The 17,723-nt window shown below is 40.8% G+C and overlaps 1 long non-coding RNA gene across 1 annotated transcript; it reads left to right on the top strand.

Moving 5' to 3' along the window:
* The first annotated feature begins 9,231 nt into the window (after positions 1-9,231).
* LOC112942295 lies at positions 9,232-15,410 on the top strand. The gene is made up of 2 exons (XR_003248364.1): positions 9,232-9,317; positions 15,252-15,410. It is a non-coding gene; the product is annotated as an uncharacterized LOC112942295 (long non-coding RNA).
* The last annotated feature ends 2,313 nt before the right edge of the window (positions 15,411-17,723 follow it).

Below are 17,723 nucleotides of genomic sequence, written 5' to 3' on the forward strand. Positions count from 1 at the left end.
ATGTGCTATTTTTTTTGTGTTATCTATATTAATTAATTGATCTTTCTCTTCTGGAAGTATTGCACATAAAATACCATGGAGCAAAGTGATAACATGTCTGTGCTTTATGGTAAAGGTTTAAACAAGTTTTATCATAAAAGTGAGCTCTCTAACTATAACACATTTGACCAAACTCCTTTACTCCTTACTACTTGATGTCCACTCCCAATTTTAACAGGCCTCAGCTTTAATAGTAAGATTTTAATTTTGCTAGATGTAGTTTAGTATTAAGATGCGATGATATAGGTACCTAGTTGCCTTAATTCAGCTGGTTGATAGTCAAATGCAGGTAGCAATACTGTGAGTTTGTGTTAACTGAATGAATTAAGAACTTGTCAAACCACTTGGTTGAGCCAGTTTCCACCTCAAAGCCTGTTGAGATGGTTGTGTGGAGGGGAGACTAAGTGGGATGTGCTGTCCATAAGCCCTAAGTCATCCACTGCGAGTTTAATCCTGCTGCTTTTGTTGTGGTTGCTTTTTAAGAGGCCCTCGCTGGCCTCTGCGAGGGCTGGTGAGGAGCAGACCCCTCCAGTAACCATCTCAGCAAGCCAGGTTTTGGGCAAGGTCATGGGAGCTGGGCCATGTGGAAATATATCCAAATAATAGCTCATTTCAGACCATAGAATCATTATGGTTGGAAAAGACCCTCAAGATCGTCAAGACCAGCCATAAGCCCCTCAACACCATGCCTRTCAAACCGTGTCCTTCAATGCCGTCACGGACAGGAGGCTCAGAGTCAAGGAATGCCATTTGGACACCACACACTGCAACTGCAGCCCAAGACTGGACTGGAGAAGGAAGCCTTTACGTAGCTATTGCAGGGAGTTGCAGATGAAAGGAACACATATACTTTTTTTTTTTATTATTATTTTTTTTTTTTTTGGAAAAGGGCTGATAAAGTGAGTGAAAAGCTAACAGATTGGAAGAGCAAATCAGGGGAAAATGCTACCCTGTGGCAGAGAGCAGTGCCTGGAGTGCTCTGGGTGCCAAGGATGGGCAGCGCTGGGCGCTCGTGCTGTTCCTACCTGCAGGCTGTGTCCTGCTTGGGCTGCCCAACATCCTCCTTTGCCTGTAGAGGACATCATGCTCTACCAGAGAAGTCCCTGAAACCCCACAAGACCCTGGTGTCGTCAGCCTGATGTTACTGCAAGGGCAAGGATGTAGCTGGAGGCTGCAGAGCATGGGTGGGAAGCCGGGGTTTAGCTTGCTTTGCTCATGGTTTCCTTGGCACTGTCTCCTGAGAGCATCTCTGAAACATGGTGGAGGACTCATAGCATCATTGAGCAGCTGCTGTGGCCTCTGSTCTGCGTGGCCACTGCTTGGCACCAGGCAGTCCTTTGCTCACTGAACCTCCTGCAGTGATGCCGAACAAATTACCGGGCCTTGTGCCTCGGTTCTCCAATGTAGAGGTGTTTCTCCACGAAACCAAGTGTTAAAATAAATAGCTCTCGTGACTGTGTGGTACTTGGATGCCATGGTAATGTAATTAGCTGCATAATGATCTTACTAAAAATGTCTTTGGTGGAGGAGAGGAAGGGGTGGAGGACTTGTTTAGAGGATGGATGTTAAAGGGGAAAACTTTCCAGACCTTAAACTTCACCACTGCTTGACAACGAGATTTGGAGCATGTTGACGTGCTCGTTCATGGTGCAATGCAATCCACAACATTTGCAGCACTGAAGCCTATGAGACAACTTTCCATGCCCCAGCAAAGCTTGTTGAACAATTTACACGGTATCTTGGGCTAAACTTTCTTGGTTGATGCACAACTTGCAGGAAACTCCCCAAAAGTGTAATCCTTCTTTCCTTTCTTCCCTTGAAAGTTATGTTCAGGCTCAGGAACTTCTGGGCTGTTTAATCCCAAGGAGAGAGGCAGAGGATTCCGCCCAGGAAGCTGGAAGCCTCGGTGTAGGAGAGCAGTGCTGAGGACTAGTTTATGACTCTGCCRACCCCCAGCCTTCTTTGGCAGCCTGGCTCCTTTTTGCTTTTTAATATCTGGTAGGTCTTTTTCCTCCCTACCCCAAGAATGACCCCGTAGCTGTGGCTGCCAAATGTTACCCCTATTAAACAGGATTATGTGCATCAGCATCCTCGAGGCGCACGCGCTTCCAAGCTGTAAAAGCCCTTGTGTTGTCGCAGCAGCCTGTGAATTGGCTGAAGACTTTGAAGTTAACAGCTGAGCTCTAGTTAGTTGCGAGTTAGTGTGGGATCATTTCATCGGCTCCCGTCTTAGCTGCTCCACTGCGGAAGAAATTTGTTGTCTGTCATTTATGCTTAAGCTTATTGGACATTTATGCAACAAATGATAAGCTATTTTTCGTGTTAAATGAAGACTCATAAAAAGTAAGGCTTCATAGCAATATTCAGAGCATTTTTTTTTAAAAAGATATAGACAAGAATCTAATAATACAGTGAGGAGCTGACTTGGACTAGGTGGTATTTTGGCGGGTGTTGTTTGCCATTTAYTTTTGCAAATGTTGTGCTCTTTCCCTTGTACAGGGACAGGGCACGTTTGCCGTATTTTCCTTGCTGATGAATGAACAGAGCTCAAGGAGTTTAGCTGAGATTGGCTCCCACTGCCAGAAAGATTGCTCTGTGCTGCCCGAATCATAATTTTGAAGCATGGAAACTATTCATCAGGAAAGCAGCATTTTAACTCCCTACATCTTGCAGCCTGGTCTTTGTAGAGTGAAAATTCTTATCCTCTAAAGTTGCTGTAATATGGCTGTAATAAGTCTCTAAGGTCACCTTGATTGTTGTGCATCTGTGTGATACCCTCAAGATATTCTTGATAAGCCAGCCCCTTCTATGATTTAATCCAAATCTGTTTAATCATATATAATCCACATAATTGAAATATACTCACCAAGGATCTAGTTTTACAGCAGTGCTGAGGGGAGGGAAGCCTTGTGTTGTCACTAGTCATGCTGACATCAGTGGGGCTTCTTATTGATGTAGGACTTAGTGCTGGCACATGCAATTGCAGCGAAATTTGGGTTTTAACATATTTGCAATTTGATATATTTTTAGAAGGCAATTGCTTTGAGGTAAGTAAGCAAATGACCTCTGGTCCGTGTGTAATAAAAACCCTGATTAAGAGTTGTGCCCAGTGCATAATCTGTAATTATTTATTGTGCATTAAAAAAAAAAAAATCAGAAACTCTTTGTTTATGTTTCTTGTCTAGAAATTTTACTTTATGCTACATATATCAAAAAGAGCCTCTGCGCCTTCCAGGGCATTCTTTATTGGTTTAGAAATGTCCGACAAAAAATAGGCATTTTTTCAGGCTAAATAATACGCAGACATTTTTTTTCAACATTATTGACTACAATCTTCTTGTCCAAGGTATCAGTATCAAATCACAGTCCATTTGTGTAGCCATTTATTAATATGATGCACATGCAGCTCTGTGGCCTAATGCTTTGCAGCCCTGAATCTGAAAGAAGTGCTCAAATTCACAAGTAACTGTAAACATCTGAGTAATCCCATTGAATTCAATCCATGCATCCATTAACAATGCAAAAATACAAACTAATCTGTACAAAAAAAAATACAAAAAGGGCAAAAAGAAAATATCATGCTTTTAAAGCCAATAAAACTGTGTTTATGCTTCATGTTAAATACTGGCCTGYATAATTACTGCATGATCTGAAAGACTGAATTCATACTCTCACCATGGTTTATTAGTTATCCAGGGAAAACAGAATATAAGGTGAGCTATTCTTCAGCTTTCATATTATGTCACTTCTGATACGTTTTTGACTTAATGTTTTCTTTTTTTTTTTTTTTTTGTTCTTTGTCACTATTTTGTAATTTTCTATGGATTTATTTTGATTGTAAGTAGGCATCCACATTAGCTAAAGCCACATAATTTCTTCTGGCCAGCTCTGCCAGTAAATCACTGAGCTATGTAATTAGGTTTGTATAAAATTATGCATTGTGATCTTGGGAATAGGCAAAATGAAACAAAAAGTTCACATTTTAATAGTATTCTTTTCTGCAAAGGTTTTGTTTTGAACCTGTTCTTCTACCCCCTAACACAACCATTTTGATCCTTCTCTCAAATTTGAGCAGAAGAGTGAAATACAGAATAAATCTGGCCAAAACTGGTAATAATTTCTGATTTGGCTTGTAGGTGGCATTGAGATGATGCTGTTCAGCCTCGTACGCAAACAATCTGATTCAGACTGATTGGATACAAGATTTTGAGCAGTACGAGGAACAGGTGAGAACCCTTGAGAATGAAGCTGAACTCATAAGTATTCTGGTGGTCAGGGAAAATATTTCCCTGTAACACAATACATCTTCTATTAGAAACCCAAACTACTAATTACAATCTGCCTAAAGACTTGTTATAAATGAAGTGGAGATACAAACATGTTTATATTATGGGGAAGTTTATTTGCAGATAGGCAGGAAAGCCGTCTCACATCTTCCCAAACACAATTTTAGCTGCTTTAATTAGCAGGTTTGCTTTGATTTAATTCAATTCAGTGATTCCCTCTATCTTTACTGACACATGCGCAAAGAAAACCTGCTGCCCTGACTTCTGACATGCAGTTTCCTTTCTCATTTCTGTTTTTGTTGTTGTTGATTTCTGCACTGTTTACAGTGAAATGATGGGGTCAACACTTCCTAACAGCATGGCCAACAGATGTAGCGTGGAGTTGACAACTGTACATTTTGGTCGGCTTTTCTTACCTCCACACTGACTGATTGCTGAGGTGCTGCAAGTCGGGATGTCAAAGGCCAGCAGAAGGTCCTAACAGCCTTTAGATCCCAATTCTATTTAGGGTCAGAATGGCAAAAATATGCTTTTTTTGTGTAGTTGCATGTAAAAGTGCAGTGAGTTTTTTTGCTAGAGGATGAGACCCTAGGAAAAAAAGCCCTTAGATGCCTGTAGGAACTGACTGTAGCTTGTGTGTCAACTTTGGGTTGAAAAGCAAGATTCAAAAGTCATCAGAATTGGTGTATTTAAGGTTCAGAGATTTTGTGGGTTTATCTGACAGCAAAACTGAATAAAAACATTTAGTCCCTAATAAATACACCACAGTAAGGTACCTAAAAAAAGAACAGGCGAGTTTGTTAAAACTTTTTCTTGGGCTCGGTGTTTGCAAACTGTTTTTTTGTCTATGTCAGAAAACCAGTTGCTGTTACACCAGGTGGTGTTCTCCCTTCTCTCTCAAACCCTCCCTCTTCAGTGTCTCACAGCTGTATGGTAGGTAATTAAAACAATCACTGAAATGTTTCAAAGCTGTTGCAGCCTTTAGTTGACTTTTAAAATCTGTAGTTGAAGAAGAATAGTAAAATTAATTTGTCTCTGGCTCAGGAGAGTGCTCTTCACTTGAGCAATGGACTTTACAACATTGCCAACAAAAGGAATTAGATTAATGTTATACTTGCCTTTATCTGGGGTTATTCTGTTAACTGTTTTATATTGGAAATTAATTTCAATATCATGCATGTGTCTGCAAGTCATGAACGCAGCAGTTCCAGCAGAGGCTCAGATTGCTATTCTGCTTCAGAATCTTAGTAAAAATGTTAAGGAGTAAACTTGCCAGGACAATTAAATGATCCTGCCTCCTGATAATGAAAGAGGAAGCTCATRTTCTTGGGCTATCAAATATGTAAAATTAAAAAGTGTCATAACACTTATTTTGAAARGAAGTGTAATTTTGCAGGTTTATCTTTCTAGTGAGAAAAATTACTTCAGCAGCTGTGAGATACAGAGACTTCTGGGTAGGTGTATTTTTGGTGTTGAAATGTTCTGTTTTTCTTCCATGTTTCTCTTTTATGTGTTTCAGTTTCCTGCTTCAGGAGCAGACTTTATAAGACTTGTAATTCGTTCGTTATGAAAGGCTTAGTGCATGGGACAATGTTTTATTCTTGAAATGAACTAATTTGTACTATATTATTTTTGATCCTTCAAAAAATAACCCTTCATCTTGACAAACAATGCGTTATGTCAGTGCAAAGTGAATTGTGGAAGCTAAATAGTGTTAAATGAAGAGCAAACCCAATGAGCAGTATGTATAAAACATAAGAAGRTGAGCGAGGGAAAATGCAGTACATAGCCCAGGTATTAGTAGAGAAATATTTATGAAAACATGTTTTATTCTCTTACAGCTTTGTGAGAGTCTCAGAAGTTTACATAATTATTGATAAAAATGTCTGTGTTTGCAGAAAAACAGCGTGCWTCAGAAATAGAAAAAATTACTCCACGTGATGCAGTGGGGTTTAGGCTTCCTTTCTCTAAGTGCCGAGTTTGTAGGTGCCAAGTACACRGGCAGCTAGAAGTGTCCGGGAGACATCAAGTATCCGTCTCTGTCCCTACCCTTCGCTTGGAGTATCTCACAAAAATCCCTTTTCTTCCTTTCTGCCTTCCCTCCCTGCCTTTTCTGATCTGTTCCCCTTTGGAATTTTATATTCCCAATAGTCATTTTAAATACTAGTCATGTGAAAAAGGTCTCTAGGATGGTAAATTTTGCATATTCTTCATTGCTTTGTGGCAAAACTTGCCTGGTGTGTATTACACATGTGTAATAGAGCAAGTGCTTATACAAGTACATCATTGAAAACCTGAAACATGCCAGCTAACAAAGAGTGTAAAACCAAAAATATCAGCAGTGACAAATCTAAACAATGGCTTTATTTCCTATTAATTTGTGTGCTCTTCCTATTGCTGTGCGTACAAATATTTTCTATTGATTAAAGACAGTGTAATCTCTTCCTCATTCTTTGCTCCCCTGTGAATATTTCTGACTACACGCAGGTATTATAAAGAAATTTACACATGTGGATAAAAATAAGACTTAAATACTAATCTGCATCTTTGCTTCAGCACAACTCAATTTGACAGTATATTTTTGCCAGGTGGAACAAAGAGCAATAAATTAGTTTTGAACATTTATGATCTTACATTATAAAGACTGCAACAGACTGTGTTCAAAATCAATTGTCAGAGTGATGGGGGATTAATAACTCTGGTACTGTAACCTTTTACATATCTGCAGACTGGGTAAGGGCACATTTCAAGATCTGCTGCCATATTTCATTATTGCAACTTATATTTGAAAGACCTTTTTGATGCTTAAAAAAAGAAACAGATTAGTTTTTACAAGGGCTGCATGAATAACTCATAATTAATAATTCATTCAATGATTTTTGCTTTTTATTCTATGAGAAGAATAAAAAATACTTGTCAATCTTCCTGTTACCTATTGACTATTTGGCTTTCTAATCAACATCAGAATTCAAGGTTTGTTACTAATTTGTGATTGATAAATCATGTGGCATTGGCTTAATTCCCCAGTTAATTGAGGACAAGTGCTATAACAAATTACACAAATATTTGAGGTGTTTTCTTTTCAAAAATTCCTTTTCTCATGCATGCCACCTTACAAACATTTTAACAAGGGTTATTGTTAATCCAAACGTATAACATTTATTGGAAAAGAAATGCAAATGAGTCAGTATGGCCAAAATGAAATTAATTACAAGAAACAAATGCATTTCTCTGGACTTCTTCTGCAGAATTTCCCAGCTGTAGCTTTTCCTCATTAGCTCAAGTGCCCATTTGCAGAAGACAACAAAATATTGGGCACGAGGATGGGTGCAAGGTAAACGAGAGCTGAGGTAATAGGTTCTAATCATTAACAGCTTGATTGTGTTTCCCCAGCTCCCAGCTGGGGTGTGAGTCGGGTTTTGCCCTAGTGAAGCCTTGGTAATAGTGGCTGTCATCTTTTTGTTCCCTTCACCTCCCAGCTGCTGAGTTTGAATCACACCAAAGAGACCTTCACTGGGCTAAGAACACGCTTGGATTTGCCTGCATTTTTTTCATATACGCACTTTATTTTGGCTTCTTCCAAAATAAAGAGCAAAACGCAGCGAAGTATTTAAGTATTTCCCAACAAAATACACGTATGTAATCTCAAGGGCCGTGCATACCATCTAACTGTCATTTCCTTTGATTAACCTTCACCTGACCTCGCTCCCTAAGGCGGTTTCAAATCCTTTTGTTCCTCCTGTTAAGTATTGTGCTCTATCAGGTGAGTGCATCTGTCATTAAGGAGCTGGCCATTTTACTGGAGCTCGACGTAGACCTTGGGATGGAAACTCCATGCAGGTTCTTTCACCAAACAGACACCTTAGTGTGGTGCACAGAGCTTGTTTAAATAGCTGGATGGAAATAACACACTTAACTCTTATAAATGCATTTGAAGATTGCTGGTATTTGGAGGAGAGGAGGATTTTAAGTATTTTATGAATGCATTATTTATATTTAAGKTGAGAAAAGGATGGGGACTGAGGTAAACAGCGCTGTCTTGTTGCATCTTCTTCATGTTGTTGGGAAATGCCAGGTTGTGGAGAGTAGAATTATTAACAAGGAAGCATCAGAATTAATGAATTGTGTCCTTTAGAAGAGAAGAGTTCTAAAATTGCCCAACTAGATTGTTGTAGCWTTTGGAAACCCAAGAGATTGGTATTTAATTCCAAGTTTTAACCTGTAAGCACTCAAAAATGAAAATTTCAATAATTTCAACATGTTCCCTATCTGCATATGTCAGATGATCTAAACTGAACTTATTTTGGATGAACAATTTGTAGATGTTGAAACAATGTAAGCAAAACTTACATGGAATCCACAGTTTCTGCTTATGTTATGATGCTTTTTGTAATAATATCAAAGACTGTTTGTGGTCTCCCTACCTCCCAAACAAAGGTGTCCCAATGTCTCATAGTTGTTCCTAACAGCTGAACCTTGCTCCTGGGCTTTGACCTTTCAATCATATATCGTTTTCTGCAAGGTTATAAATGTGATTATGAGAACTCAACATCACATCAGGTCTTACAGCTGATGATCAACTTCCTGAAATTTCATAATCAAGCATATTTTACAGATCTTACCTAATTTTTGTAGATACCTTCTGCCTCTTCTCCACTTTGTCATTTTTTATTACACAATTTGAAGTTTGATGAACAAACTTGATCTAAGTATGAAAACATTTCATGATTTCTACTCAACCCCCAAGATAATGAGACTCTTAGAAAAAAAAYGAGATTTAAAATGGCACTAGAAATTATACTGTAAGATCTCTGTGCAAACACTGAACACAGGATCAATCTCTTCAGCAAAGAGTTTATAATCACGCTGAATAATGTCTTTTTTTCCCGTTCTAGGTGAGAAGTTATGTACYTTTTTCCGACTTGGAGGGCAGTGGACATCGTTTTGAATGCAACGTGGAGCTTAGGCAGGACAGCCAGCATGAGAAAACAGGTAAGTCTGCACCAGCAGCTACACCAAGATCCTTGCCTAGGGTAAGCGGGTGCGTTTTGACCAACGTTTTAACTAATACCTAGAAAAAACTGCCTTGTAATTTCTATGGGGATTGTAAAATCCCCCTTTTGGAGTGAATGTGACCTGTTGTTGCCCCTTTGAAGAGTTTGCAAACGATTCTCCAGAGCTAGCGTTTGCTGTGAAGTCCTCCCCAAAACCCGCCTGCGCTCTGCGACTGTTCTGTGGTGACAGCCATGTACCCACCTGCTGTACCGAAGAATTTAAATGGAGGAACAAAAAGAAACTGAAATTGCCTTAGGGATTGAGGTCAGGTGAAGGTTAATCAAAGGAAATGACAGTAAAATGGCATTCGTGGCTCCTGGTACATTTTTAATCATTCCTGTCTTTTTTTTTTTTTTTCTCTCTCATGAAAGACACAAACTTTCTACCATTACTTTTAGTTAGGAAAGACTTTTATTTTTGTCTTTTTGATTTCTAAATGTACTCGCTTTTGGATTGCTCCTGCAGTTTAGCTCCTGACATGCATATTGCAGTGCTTTGAATGTGAAATAGCGAGTGTGTGTGTGTGTGTGGGAAGAAGAATGTTAAGAAAAGCAGGTGATTTTCCCTGAAATATCTCTTATTTTATCTTCTCTTTCTAATGTGATATATTGTGAAGGATTTCTAGAAATCATGAGCGCTGCAAATAAATACTCAATAAAGCAAAACACATCATATTTTCTTATACAAGTGTCAGGCTAAATGAGATCCATCAGTGGAGCTACTGGAAACAAACCCATTTGCTTTCTGATGCYGCTACCCTGAAAGTAATTACCGTCTTTTCAAGTATAGATATTCTGTGTATTTTTAAGCAAATTCTTAAAATAGCCTTCTTAGTTGCAATGAAATTTGGAAATCCTGTCTTAGCTTGTGGGCTGCCATTTACATTCCCATTTTATATATTCGAAAGGGCCTCACTTAGAATCGCTTGTTTTCAAAGTATTGAGTTGTCATTTTAKGCTAGTCACCTTAGATAACTTTGGCATAACTACAAGAGGAACAGGAGCAACTTTATATAACTTACAACTGCCTGAGGCAGCTTGCGAAAAATGTGAGCAATGCATTTCTTTCAAGTATGTTTATAGCTCCCTTCCCCCGGTACTGGAGAGAGTCCTAAAGGGGATATTTTAACCCAAACAACTGTGGTACGTTGGCTAGAGCAGATCTGTGCCCTCCACTCTTTGCATCGTGCACCACCAAGTTCTCTGTGTTGAGATGCTGTGGGGATTGAGGTTACGTGAGACCTGGCACCGTGCAGCYTTCTCAGAGGAGCGGGGAGCTCCAAGCAAACAAATTACTGCAAACTCACGTTATATTATTACCCCAGCAAGCTGCGTCTGGAAGGGGTGTTTTGTGCATGTGCTTTCTCTGCATCCCAGGAAAAAAAATCTGGAAATGGTTTCTTTGTGTGTCGTTGTGCCRTTTATTGCCCTGATTGCTCCTGGTAATGTGGCACTTGGCTGCCAGATCCCACGTACCAAGGGCTGTCACATGGGTGCCAGATGGGGTGTTCGATGGGGAGCTGGGGCAGGAGGGGAGCAGCGTCCCGCACTACAAACAGCCTGGGAAAAACCTGCCAGGAAATTATTGGAAAGCATAGAGTTGGTCAAAAATGAGGAAAAATGCATCTGACCTCAATGGGGGGGTGGTTGAATCCAGTTTGCTTCCTACCCATGTSCTTTTTCTTCGCGTTTGCAGGGAAGGAAGGTAGGAAACAGCGGTGCAGGCTCAGCTGGGCTGCCCTATTAACGGGCGTGCAGCGCTGCGCAGCAACAAGTGATTGCTTTTTTGCACACAGATAGATGAGTAACTTGAGTGTTACCACATTTACAGGATTGAACTCCGTGATTTTATAGTACTGTAACAGTGTTGATGTTATGCTCAGCATCAGCTCGAGCAGTGACTGTCTCCCCCTCTTCCATCATAACTTCTGTCTTGTCGAACTTCTGTGTTAGCAATAGAAATATAAATAATTATGGTGAGTTCTTTGCAAAACAGAAATATCTATTTAAGGAAAAGAAGACGAAAGTGCGAGTGAGACTGTTTTAACTGAAATCTGAATACCTCAGCTGAAGACAGCATTAACTGATGCCAAGTGGAAAACAGCTGGACTGGGAGGATATGATTTTTTTTCAGAAGCAATGATACGGCCTTAGAATGTTTCTGAAATAAACACTAAAGAATCATTCCCCAATCATATGCATGTATTTTAAAGCATCCAGTAAAAATATTCAAACTGTGATGTATTTGCCCACCCAAACTCTGCAAATACAGGAAATATTAGATTGATTTGAGTATCTTTATTCCAACTTTTCAGACTGGCATCCAGAACACAACTTTCTTTGCAGATTTATTTTTAAGAGTTGCTGAATTTGTTTAGTATTTCATTTCATTTTCCAGAAGAACGGAGTTGACTGGAAAAAACCCACCAAGTCTAATGATCAGTGAAAGAAACACTGGCTGAAAGGAGAACTCCTGGACGTGTTTCCTGAGTGCATTGAATTGCAGAGTGTTTTCCTGCCTGCCATGCAGCAGTTGGCTCCAAGAGTGGGAGCTGGGAATGTCCCGAGGTCCCACTCCTCAAGCCAGACCCATGTAGGGACCATCCTGTGCCCGCAGCCGTGAGCTGTTGCAGGGAGGTTCTTGCAGCCTTTGCAGGGTCACTGGGATCCTTTTCCAGGCACTAATCAAGACCCAGATCAGGGTGGATTGTGAAAAGAGAAGCTTTTCAGATGCATTAATATTCCCAGTCTTTGCCTGTTTTGCAGAAGGACTGTGGAATTAAAACATGAGCMTTTGCAGTTTCCTCTGTAGGTGGAAAGCAGGATTTTGCGCTCGGTGTTTGCTCAAACCCTGGCAATGGGAGCCACGTAGCTGCAGATCAAAGGTGAAGTTCTCCTTGGGGTCTCACAGTTTTGCAGGCTGCTTTTTGCATCCTGGACCAGCTTAACCATGCACCTGTCCCGAGAGGGGGAGTTTCCAAGTGAGGAAGCTCATTCGAGCATTAAAGTTATATGATAAAATGATAGATTAGTGGCATTATCAGATGCTTTTGCCATTCATTTCCCTCTCTGCATTTGGAGCTAGAAAGAAATGTCCTGTGGAAGCCTTCCCAGGTGCAATGATTGTTCTGGGGGGGAAGGAGAAGGAAGTTCAGGATCTGTGAATGTCACCCTGGTGGCATCAGCACTGCTGCAACGTCACCCCTCGTGCACCACCTGCATGCAGAAGCTGCCTTGGGTTACCAGAAGGTGGGGACACGTGCAGAAGTAGCAGCTGAGCCCCAAAGGGTGGCTGGTTCTCACTCCAGGTGCCTCTCAATGAGTGGATCCTTGTGTGACTTCAGCTGCTGCCGGCCTTGGGTCAGGGCTGTGTCCCCTGCGAGGCAGGGAGGTCTTTCTGATGGCTCCACAAAGTGACTCGTGGTCCGAGTGAGGCCAACAGCAAGAGTCTACCCATGCCAGGTTTGTTTGTGGAGAAAAATAGGGACATTGCTGACATGATGTCCTTGTTGAACTGGTCAAGTTAGTAATGGGTTTGCTCAGCACACTCTGATGAAGGGGTCTGACAGCCCTTTTGGATCATGGGCTGCAAGAAGTTCATGTGATTTGGGTATTAGGTGGTTTATGTTGGAATAAATTGGTGGCCCAAAGTCTGCTGGTAAAAATAACTGTTTCTTGTACTTTTTTTTAGCTGCCCTGTCCAGTCCCTTAGAAATCTCTGCGGCATTTGAGGGCTCGTTCCAGGTCAGATATGATGGACAGTGTAGAGGCTTGCTCACCCGTGCTATGGGTGTCCTTGCTGATAAACAGGGGGCTTGTTTCTGCTGTCAAGGTGGCACTTTCATTTTATACCGTTTCCCCGAGTAAGGAGGAAATTTATGCTGTCTAATTTTAGACATCCAATTTGGATTGCTTCTGGCTGTAGCACAAACTCCACCTGCAGCAAGTCCAGAAGCATTTCTGCAACCGCAGAGGCAGCTTAGGCAGCCCCCGTTGCCCTTCTCTTATCTGTCCACCTCCTCCCCTTGCTTTCTASTCAGAGTGCAGGCAGATTTACTTGCCTAACTGGTGTTGAACAGGGCAGGAGAAGCTGTTTTGGCCAAATAAAAAATGTCCCCAATAATAATAATAAAAAAAGAATGTTTTAGCTGATGTTGCTCCAGTTGGAGCACCGGAATTAGGTGCCTTGTGTTCACTCTATGTGTGGAACCAGGCGCTTTAAGGGAGTTCATTTTTGCAGGTGTTTATATGACAAATSCTCAGCATAATCAAAATTTGCAGAAAGTTCTTGAAAAAGAAATGAACCAGAGTATGTGAGGATATTTGTTAACTGGGCAAAGTTTCATGCTCTTCAAGGGTGGCAGCACTGTGTGAGGCTGCAGGCTRCATCCCACATGGAGTAGGAACCTGTAGGATACCTTGGTGTCAGCTTCGTTTCTGGTCTGACGGTGGCTTCTGTGGACATTTTTCACCATTGGGACTCCCATAACTAGCAGCAGAATGAGCAATATCAGACCAACTGATATCAGCAATATCAGCCCAACTCTCTTGCTACATTAAGTGATGTAGATCCCTTGTTTGAAGTTATTTCTTGTGGCACGTGAAGTTAATTTAGTGCTTAAACACCCCTAAATGGGGACTAATTTCTTTTAAGAGCTTTTTAACCTGAAAGTGAACTTACAGAAGTTACTCCCTTGCACTCTGTGCTGCAGCCGAATGGATATTATCTGAAAGAGGACGTTAAAAATAATGGCATTTCTTTATGGGGTTCGCTTAGAAATACGTACACAGCAGGACCTGGCTGGCAGGAGATAACTCTGCTCTTAAGGATGTTGCCCTTACCAGAATCATTAGAAATTTAGCAGAGTTATAGCTGCCTGGGCAGCCCCGAGAGACTTTGGACAATTTACTATGGCCCGCTGTGGGTATTAGTTTAGCAAACGTGTCACTATTTTACCCTGGCATCTGTTCCAAGTACTAATTCTGGGGATCAGTGTCTTTCAGATGAAAAAAGTGAATCCTTTTTTGCCCCCGGTGTCTGAGTAAATTGACATTAAGTACTCTAAAGAAAAGACAACTGTTGCCAGCAGAGGCAAGCAGCAAGGAAATCTGGGGCAGTAGTAACTTGGTGACACCTTCCACGTCCTCAGGGACTTTTATTGCTCTGAGGATTAATTTTCTATTACATCTGTGTGGGGGGCTTTTTAAAATACACTTCCACTAACAACTTAATACTTTTCCAATTACGGTTTCATAAAATGCTACAAGTTTTTCTCATTCTGCTACCTAGAAGCCAATGCCTTTGTCCTTCTGAACGTTGTTATCTCCTTTTTCTTAAATAAAACATCTTTTCTGCTGCCCTGCTGAGGCCGTATTTTTCAACAGAGGGAGATATTGTTCATCGTGTTGTGGATACAGCCCAGCAGACCTCCCTGAGCACTGCCCTTCTGCGGCGGTTCATTAGTGAATTCGTGTTTCCAGTATAGTTTGTTTGGTCTCCTGCTACTAGTACCTTATTTTCTAAAGATGCCTTCACTACAAATGTGTCTTTTCATCGTTTATGTTTGGTTCTGGTTCACCTTGGCTTGGTTTGGTTCACATTTGGAAACTCCAGGATCACTTTTACAGAATAATTGACCTCTTATTTTTATTTATTTTATTTTTTTTCTTCCCTGCCAATATGTCCATGCACTTTTTGTGCAGGTGGTGTGAGAGTTTCCTGCAACAATCTTGCACATAAAAACGAGTCATACAATGTATGGCAGCATATGAGCCGAAGTTTTGTAAATAAGTTGGATTTGGGTAGTGGTGGGTTGCGATCTGTTGTAGGAAAGTGATGAGTAGCTCAAATAATCTGTTTTTCTTCACCTAGAATGTGCAGAGCTGGAAAAGAAAAATATATGGATGTTGGAAAACGACCTTTGCACTAAGGCAGAGTGAAGGGTTTTGCAAGGCTGTCCGTGCCTTGTGCGRGATGGATCTGCCTTGCCATTTGCACAATATCGCTTCTAGCAGAACAAGAATTCCTTAGCCTGGGGAATTACTGAACCCTTTGGATTTGGTTGGCACCAAACGAGGAAGAGACGCGTTGGTTTTACAGGACGGCTCCCGGAGATCCTTGCACAATTCTTTTWTGTGGGATAACAAACTAGCTGCCTATCTCAAAATAAAATAATAACTTGTTCTTTATGATCTTAGGAAAAAAAAAGAACCTCTGTGTGCTTTAAAATCCAGACTAAGGTGGATAAGACAGAGGAAGGATTTGCTAGATGGGGCAGATACCTGAGCTGCCCCTGGGAGTTCCTGCTTCTGCTCGGCTGAGGCTCCTGGCGAGGGCTCGGGGCAGGTTGGAATCACGCAGGATAAGGACGGATCAGCTGAAGGATGAGTATCCGCTGGGAAATAAGGGCCAGCCCACATGGCTGCTTTCCCGTGYATTTCCTAGCCCTCTTCATCGAGGGAAACCAGTAAAATCCTATCGGAGGCAATGCTGATAGGAAACGGAATCGTCGGGTGTCTGTATACAGAACATAAACTCAACTAATCTGAGTTAATCTTCTCTGTTTCCTTCTGCGCCTCCATTTTAGAAAATAAAATTGGAAGAAAATTATGGTCACAAACCTGATTTTTGCCTCGGTTTGGGTTTTCAGTACAGAACTACCTGACAATTAATATTTGTGTATACCTTCTGAAATACCTGACCTTTGGGCAGTTGACAGAGCTATAATATTAGTCTTTGTATTCTAGGCTGGCTTTTAAACTCCCTGCCTAGTAGATGTAAGTTCAGTGGATACAGATCTGAAACTTGATTTCCTCAGTATAGCTGCATTAGCATTCAGCTGTGGGTATGTAAGATAATAGTATTAAAAGCAACCTTCCCTCCTGTTGTCATGGATGCAGCACAGCCCAATCCTGGGAGCACGATACCACCAGTCTTTGTACAATCTCGGTTTTATCTACAAATTTTAATTTAATTACAGCAGAAATTCTTTAACTGAAGAAAACATGTGATTTTATTTTCTGTTTTGAGCATTAAAATGTAAGAATCGAGCAGCTAATGTTCTTTGTCCAGTGCTCATTTTTTTTTTTTTTGCATTCCAAATATCTGTCAGTATTAGTTATGAGACCGTGTGAAATAAGTAGCCATGAAAGATGCCTGCTTTTATGACAGAATGAGTGGTTTCATGAATTTTAAAGGAGCACATTTGTATTTTCTGTTCTTGAACTACACGGGCTACTCGCAAATATATGACAGGAGATAATTGTGTGAGGAATTATGATGCCTTTCAAGATTTTGCAGGATATTACTATTTTCATAATCTTTCATTTATCAGGTTATATAGCTTGATTTATTTATGTATGTAATTTGGAAATTAAAGTACTCCCGTTCTGTCAGTGTAGGTATATGTTTTCTCCACGTAGCTCCTACCTCTGTTAGCAAAAATAATGAATGTGCTAATTTTTTTGTCAGCTACTAAAGAAATGCAAGGGAAGTGGAGGATAGTCAGGTATTATTCTTGACCACGTGAGACAATATGGAACTGCACATATTGCTCTGTCCGTGCCTTGGGGTTGCAGAAGCGCCTATGCCAACGTATAGCCCTGACCGTGGCACTAGGCAGCGCCTGGACTGCAGGGGGTTAGGACTGAGATGAAGGCTCCGTTAGTACCAACTTCAGCGGGGATTTCGTGTGAGTGAGTAAAGACTTCAAGCCTTTAATTGACTAAGAAAATCTTTTTAGTTGTGATTAGCAGGACGGATACGCAGCTGGTGAGAAGTGATGGGGCTCCCCTGAATCAATGCTCAGGGCCAGGCTGAAGTCGGTGGAGCAGGGCTCGTTTATCACCCGTACCTGCTCCGTTGTTTTGGAAATACATCTCAGGGTTGAGGTTTGAGCGGTGCAGTAGCCTTCCATTAGCGAGCTGCCTGACTTGTTTTAAAATTTGCATCAAAATCAGTGGTAAAGTCCTTGGCTTAATAAATTCAGTGCCTTATTTGATTTTAATTTTGTTATGATTTTGAGTACAGAATTGCATGATTGTGTCCTGTTTACTTAAAGCATGTTTGTGTGCATGTTTCTTTTGCATTTAGCATGCAGTTGTCTTTTTAAAGTCTCAGGTGATCCGCCTCCATATCTACTGTTCTCTGTTTTAGTCCTGGAGTGCTTGTATTTTTTTCTGTTGGCAATTTCATGGCACTTTCCGTCCAGCAATAACAGAATATTAGGATGTTATTTTATGGTATAYGCATTTCTGAATATCTTTATGTACAAAGCATGCTTGCAATGTCTGAATCTCCTTCCTGGAAATGCCCTCTCAAAATTCCACGCACACCCATAATTAA

Source organism: Nothoprocta perdicaria, unplaced genomic scaffold (genome assembly GCF_003342845.1).
Source record: "Nothoprocta perdicaria isolate Ctin4 unplaced genomic scaffold, notPer1 scaffold_124, whole genome shotgun sequence".
Lineage (NCBI taxonomy): Eukaryota > Metazoa > Chordata > Aves > Tinamiformes > Tinamidae > Nothoprocta > Nothoprocta perdicaria.